This window comes from Antechinus flavipes, chromosome 3 (genome assembly GCF_016432865.1).
Source record: "Antechinus flavipes isolate AdamAnt ecotype Samford, QLD, Australia chromosome 3, AdamAnt_v2, whole genome shotgun sequence".
Taxonomy (NCBI): Eukaryota; Metazoa; Chordata; class Mammalia; order Dasyuromorphia; family Dasyuridae; genus Antechinus; species Antechinus flavipes.
Window position 1 is genome coordinate 281,541,959 of NC_067400.1, and position 8,037 is coordinate 281,549,995.

An 8,037-nucleotide genomic window follows, 5' to 3' on the forward strand; every position below is an offset into this window, starting at 1 on the left:
TCCCACTTCATTAGGGAAGAAAGAGACAGAAGGAAAAATAGAGGTCTAACTCTCCTGGCTGTTAGGCAAAGTCAGCTAATGTTCATTTATTTGTTTATCTCATGATCAGGTTCTCTCTTGAATTATTCTATGTGTCTCTGTGCAGGATTACAAATAAAACTCTGGAGGTTACCTACATTCCACTTTAGAGGGTAGCATATGGGTAGCTATGGGAGCTAGCAACCTTCCCAAATCAACACTCATGAGTTCCCAGGAGGGTAGCTATTACTCCCAAAGGACATGGGGATGTACTCTCCCACAAATAAATGCAGTATCCATTATTATTAGTACAAAGTCCACTAGTAGTGAGACATAAATATGGAGAACACAAATAACCAAGAAAACTAATTTTTATAGTACTTCAAGATCCCAATGTCTTCTCTTTTTGAATAGTGTCCTTGTTCCATGGCCACCTGGGCCATCCTCTTCTGAGCCAGTTGCTCATGTGAGTTCCCTGGATGTACTGCTTTCTTCATATTGACTTTCTAATCACTTTTTTCCCTGCCAAAATCCTCAGTTCTTGAAGCTTGGTTCTGACTCTGTGCCTGTTATATGTCTCTCTCTGCTCCCAACTGGTTTCGTGATGTCCTATTAGATGAATTGCTCTTAATGGGAAAATAGGAGAAAATTCTCTCTCTGACCTTACAGCCATCTGACAGAGGCACAGAGGTCATGATGATTCTTCCTGCCTCAAATATCTTGAACTGCTTCTGGGTTGGGTAATATTCAGCTTTTAAAGATGACTCAGGGTTTAATCAATCTTTGCTCAGAGAGTGGTCAGCTCATATTCTGATTCAATCAGAGAAGTCAAACCAAAAGAGCTGCCAAATGAGAGGCTGAGGCAGACTAGGACCTTTTGAAAACACCCCTACTTCAGAGTGGATATCTGTCATTCACCATATGATTAGCAGGCTAGACCCAATTAATGACTACAGATGCTCCAACATCTCTCCAATGCACTTCCATTTATATGGCATTATGACTGCCAGAAGCAGGCACCTTCTCTATGGGGAGATACCATCAAAGGCCAGTTTCTGTTATGTTATGAGCTGAGGCTTGAGTTGATGCACTGAGGTCCCAAGCACATGAGGCTAAATAGTAATTGGACCATACTCTATTAATATATATGCTTGGAGAAAGAATGGCCCCGCCCACTCTTTGTGCAAGTCCTGATGTGTTGTATAGGAAATGACGATTTTGGTGGGTGGAGGCAGGGGAGTGGAAAAGGAAGGGGAAGGAGAGACTGCTTGTATCGCCATTGTGACAGCCCCCTTTCAGTTCAGATTCCCCTCTGTTAGCTGGCTTCCTGTTGCAGCTGCCCATATTGCTATCGCAATCTTTCTTGCCCATATTGCTATCGCAATTCTTATTCACCTCTTCACTTCAATAAAGATTGAAGATTTTTCCCTTAACCTGAATTCCTGACTCCGGCTGATTTTAAATACGCGGTCATTACACTGTTATGCATCCTTCTGTGAAGTCTGAAAAAATTCTTTGATGCAAGAATTGAGATTTAAGAAGAGATTTTGATTCTTCCCCCTCCCCCCTGAAGTAATTGGGGTTAAGTGACTTGCCCAGGATCACACAGCTAGTAAGTATTAAGTGTCTGAGGCCAGATTTAAACTCAGGTCCTCCTGGCCTCAGGGCCCATGCTCTGTCCACTGCACCACCTATCTGCCTCTGATTTTATTTCTTTTAAAGGGATACAGGATATTATTCTCAGCACCAGCTGAGATAATGAAAAAAAAAAAAAAAAAGGAAAGACTGGGAATAAGGGAGACATACTATAATCATAACCTTAGGCAGATGAAAGTTTTCTATAACAGGAAAATATATAAGCAGATAGCATTCTTTATATACTTATTTGTTGTTATTCAATTGTTTTTCAATTATGTCTGATTCTATGTAACCCCATTTGGACGGTTTTTTTTGGCAAAGATACTGGAAGGATTTGCTACTCCCTTCTCCAGATCATTTTATAGATGAGGAATTGAGGCAAACAGGATTAAGTGACTTGTCACACAGCTAGTAAGTGTCAGAGATCAGATTTGAACTCTTAAAGATGAGTCTTCTTGATTCCAAGTTCAGCACTTGGCTGCCTTCTAGTGCCTATAATTGTAGAACAAACAACAACAATATAGATAAACCCTTGAGACAAATGAGAGCCTTAGCAAAACAAGCCTCATGAAGGGAACATTCTAAGCCAGCCTATCTTTGTTCAGACTCATGAAAAATGTCTTTGGAGCATTAAGGGATGTTCCTTCTCAGAGTACCCACCTGCCCTTAGCATCCTTAGTTCTTGTTTTTAGAAGTAGAACTCCCCTAAATCACATGTCCTTCAGATAAAAAAACATAATATAAATGTTAGTCAGTGGGATTCATTCATACATGTATGTCTGTATTGTAATGGAGAGAACACTGGATTTTGAAGTTGGGGAATAGGGGCTCAAATTCTGGTATTGTCACTATCTTACTGTCACTATCTGTACCTTAGTTTCCTCCTCCAGTATATTTCTCCGAGGTTTCTTGAGGTTTTAGTTAGATTATATTAGTCCTAAGGTCTTTTCCAGTTTTAAATCTTTTGGGCTCACAAAATCAACTTATGTTTGATGATATAATACCTGGATTATATCTGTACTCTGGTTGACTTCTTAATCCCATCCCACCATCATCTTCCTTGTCTGCATTCCTCTTAGAACTACTGTAAATCCAAAAAATAAAATTTTTTCCTCAGGAATCTGAAATAGGACAGAACAGGAGCCTTGTTCCCCTATTGAGGAGACAGGCTGCTCCAGAAAAGTGAAACCAGAAAGGGATGTTCTAGTAAATGTTTAACAATCAGTTCTTAGGATGGTGGGGAAAGGGAAGTAGGCTTGCAGGAAGCATTAACATATTTTCCCATCACATTCTTAAGTCTGGACAATCAACAATAAAATGAATCAAACCCTAATTTGCAATGTTCAGCTTTTTCCAAGGTAAAAATACTCCCACTGGAAATTTAACAATTATCCTTGCAAACTAGTAGGAGTTGGCTCCAGCTCACCCCTGAACTCAGGTCAAACCACAAACAGGAGTAAAAGACAGACTTCAGTCAACAAGTAGTACCTGGCCAGTCTCTGTGTTAGATATAGAAAGGATATTCAAAGTAATTTTGAATGAGAAGCAGACAATAGAGCTGAACAAAACAGAAAAGGCTTCATTTGGAAGCTAGCTTTGAAGGAAGCTCAGAATTTTAAGAAATCAAGGTGAGGAAAGAAGGTGTTTCTGGATTGAAAGACAACCTCTGCTAAGATATGCAGGTGAGAAGCTTAATATTATATATGAGAAACAGTAAGTGGCTTAGTCTGGCAGAAACATAGAATGTAAAGAACAATCATGTAAGTCTATAAAGGTAGACTGGAGCCCCAGATGTAGAGCGCTCTAAATGGTGCTAAAGTTTGTATTTTTGTCCTAGAGACAATAGGGAAACACTAGACCTCTTTGTGTTGAGTGACAAAATCAGAGTCAAACTTTAGAAATATCACTTTGGTAGCTATGGAGAATAGATTGGACAGGAGAGAGGCTTTAAGTGGAGGGCTCAATAAGTGAGCTATTATACTAGCCCTAGCAAGAAGAGATGAGACTGAGCTATAATGACGACTATGTGAATGAAGAGAAAGAATTTACAATCTAGCAAGAAGACAAAAGCAATATCCCCTAAAACTTTAGTACAAGTTAAGATAAGACAAGTTCAGAGTTTCATAAAACTCTTGCGCTTGTTGGAATACCAACCTTTTATTTACTATTAGCTTTCCTCGTTCCTTCTGCCTTTACTGGAAACCATAGCTTATTCACCTTTGTTTGCAATCTTCCAATATAAAATACCAAAATAGTCTAAAGAAATAAAAACCCCAGCTTAGCTAAGTCTGCTCAAGCCTGGATGAATATTTGCCCATAAAAGAAGTTCCTGCGGAAGAAGACTTCAGAGAGGAAAAGCTGTTTTTAAATCTACTGAATGAGGTTATGAATGAGTAGACAGTCTTCCTGTGCTGAATCACATGCTTCTGATGCCAGGAAATTCGTCTAACCAAATTCAAACAGGGTTTGTGTCTAAGCACTGAGTAAGCCTGCTGAGTATGTACTTGCTTAATTTCAGAGAGGATGTGAAATGAGATGGGGAGAAGGGGAAACAAAATAGAATCATAGACCATTAGAGCTGAAAAGAGCCTTTTGTAATAATAAATCACATTTATATAGTGTTTTAAGGTTTGGAAAACACTTCACATAGTTTGACTCCATTTTACAGAAAAAAGAAACAGAGGTCTCAAGAGATTGGAACTTCTCAAAGTCACAGGACCAGTTAGTAACAAACAGTGCCAGTATAGGGCTCTTTCTAGTAGGCTATGCTATACTTTGCTATTTTGTAGCAGGAAGGTGTTGCTATTATTGCTAATTTAAAAAACACGGCATGGGTTTTTGTATCCTCTTTACAGAAAAAGAATGATGTCTAACAAATATCTATTATATGTACTTTGCACATTGCTAAGCACTGAGGGAGGATGTCTCTTTCTTTAAGGAGTTTATCCTTAGGACAACAGGACAAAAATACACTCAAAATAGTTAAATAGCATAGAAGATTGTGTCTGTGAAGACTTTAAGTTTCTTAAGGATAAGAACTATTTCACTTCTGCCTTTGTATAGCCCCCTTCCTACTACATAGTAGATGCTAATAAATATTTATTAAGTACTAAAAATGAATTTGATGGACAGAAAATGATAAGGGGTTTCACATAAGAGAGTGAAGACTGAAGAGAATTTTGAGGATTTTCCTTGAAGAATGAATAGGATTTGAATAACAGAAAAAGTAAGAGAGACAGCAAGCACGTTATAGTAAATCTAGTTGACAGTGATAAAGCCTGCCTCCAGTTCATAATTTTGTAACTATCTGTTTCACTGGGCAAGTCATTTCATCTCTTAGGCCTAATTTACTACTAAGGGGAAATAGTTGGCTTTTTTTTCTACCTAAGAAGTAAATTTTTCCATCCTAAAGTCACTGTGCTCAACTATTAGATAGGATAGATATATCCTAGATATATAGGTGTGGATTTACATTTCAATAGCATAATTTCTGGGTTCTGTATAAATGCCAAGGATTTAACTGACTTGCCCAGGATCATACAGCCTACCAGAAATGCTCTCAGGTCTTCCTGGTTTCAAGACTAACTCTCTCTAGGGGCACCTAGGTGATGCAGTGGATAGAGCATCAGCCCTGAAGTCAGAAGGACCTGAGTTCAAATGTGACCTCAGACACTTAACACTTCCTAGCTCTGTAACCCTGGGCAAGTCACTTAACCCCAATTAGGAAAAAAAAAAAAGATTAACATCCCTTCCCCCCACTATGCCAGCAAACCTGTCTCTAGGCTCTTGTACTCTCTCAAATCTAACTCCACTCAACTTAGGCCAACATGTACATTTTAAGGGATATTTTCTTTCTAGGCCAATGGGGAAGGCAACATTGTCTCTTTAAGATTCATATTGTTCCTAGATTCCCCTGAGGTTCAAATAGCCAGCCAGGTTACTTTATATCTTTACATCTGCCAGAAGAAACTAATCTTTGAAGTCCTGATCCAACATCATGGATGGGACACAGCATGGGAAGAAGAGCAAGTAAACCATCATGACTGGAGCAAAGGGATAGAAAGATAGGTTAAAACTGCAGCATGAAGGGCTCTAAGGGTTGTATAGGAAAATTTCGATTTTATAGAGGGTCACAAGCAAACATTTGAGTACCTTAAGTGACAAGGAATGCTTGAGGCAGTAGACTCCCTTTCTTCTCTACCTTTTCTCTTTTTAATTTCCCTCACCCCCACATATGATTCCTATGTAAATATCCTTTCCCTTCCTTTTAATCTGTTTCATCATTCTATTAATATCCAAACCCTTTGCCTTGGCCCTTTTCTGAAAACAAATCCAAATTCCTTTCTTTTTTTCTTGAGGCAATTGGGATTAAGTGATTTGGCTAGTGATACTAAATATCTGAGGCTGGATTTGACTCAGGGTCTTCAGATTCAAGGGCCAGTGCTCTATTTACTGTTTCCTCCAGCAATCCCCCAATCCAGATTCTTGTTATAAATAACACTAAAAGAATTTGTGTCATGTGGATAAGGATTCACCAAGAAGATTTAAATCATCTCACCACTCAGGTTTATAGTGCCTAGAAACTCCAAACAAACCTTTTCTACCCTTAACTCTTATTTGCCTTCTAGAGTACAAGCCACAGCATGAATCAGTAATATAGGTAGATGGCACAATGAAAAGAGTGCTAGACTTGGAGTCAGGAAGAAATGAATTCAAATTTGGCCTCAGACCCTTACTAGTGGTCCTCAGGAAGTCATTTAACTGCTGTTTGCCTCAGTTTCCTCTGTAAAATGGGAATAATAATAACACCTACTTCCCAAGGATGTGGCGAGGATAAAAAAAAAAAAAACATTGAAAAAATCTTTGTAAAACAATCAATCTTAGAACAGTGTGTGGCATATTGTAATACTATATAATTATTAGCTATTATTATTATTTATGCAAACACTTGACTGCCATATACCACAACAAATTCCAAATAAATAACTCCCCCCCCCACCCAAAAAAAAAAATCAAGCCCTGAAAAAAAAATCAGAAGAGAATAGAAAGGCATATTTACTTCTCCTATAGTGAGGGAAAGGATTTGTTACCAGACACAGAGGAAATTACAAAACACAAAAATTAGGATGATATAAAATTAAAAGGCTTTTTTTTCTTCTTTTTTTTTACAAATATAAGTCTTTGAAGAATTCTGCTAACTCCAGGGTAGGGTACCAGAGTTTAGGGAGGTACTGATAAACCAGAAAATATCCAGAGGAGGACAGCTACTTGGTGCCATAGTGCATACATTATCAGGCCTGGAATCAGAAAGACATCTTCCTGAGTTCAAATCTGCCTTCAGACACTTATTAGCTGTGTGACCCTGGGCAAGTTATTTAACCCTGCTTGCTTCAGTTTCCTCATCTGTAAAATGAGCTGAAGAAGGAAATGGCAAACCACTCCAATATCTTTGCCAAGAAGAGCCCAAATGGAGTCATATAGCATCAGACATGAATCAGACTGAATAAAAATCCAGAAGAAGGCTTCCAGCATAGTGAAGGACCATCAGCTTAAGTCGATGTCATATGAGTTCAATTAAAGGTATTGAGGAAGGAGGAAACTATGTTTAACTTGAATAAAATGACTTGGAGTACGTGAAAAGTACATGAAAACTGTCACATGGAAGAGGGATTTGACTTTTTTGATTTAACCATTTAAAAAAGAATGGAAAAAAAAGGGAAAAAGTAGAAAATTTAGGTTGGACGTAAAGAAAAACTTTTCACTAATTAGAGCTGTGCCAAAAGTAGAGTGAATTGTTTTTTCAGTTAGTACATACTCCTTTACTAGAAGTCTTAGAGAGTTTTAACATTTTTTATTTTTTTTCAAATCACAAACTTAACAACCATCACCAAACATAAACACCCCAATACACTAAGAACTAAAAATAGAATTGTATGTGAAGCCTTGAACTTCTTGATCAGAGATTGGATGGCCACTTACATAAATTGTAAGAGGGATTCCTTTCCAGTTATGGATGGACTAGATGGTTGCTGAGTTTCTTTCTGACTAAAACATTTCTGATTTCATAATCATGAAAAGTCAGCTGTAGAAACCAGTACCTTTTACATTAGTAGCATTGACAATAGTATTTTCAAAATTAAAAGAAAAATCTGTTCAAGCTTCATTGTAAGAAGCTTTAAGTTGAAAATATACTTTGGCATTATGTTGACATCCTTTGATGGCTGTTAATATTACTGACCCAAAATTCAGCTCATGTATGCCTTTGTATACAGTTTAATAGCAAGATGGCAGAATAAAGGCAGGGACTCGCCTGACCTCTCCCTGAAACTTCTCCAAGTACCTGTAAATAATGACTCTAAACAGTTACTATGGCAAAAAAAA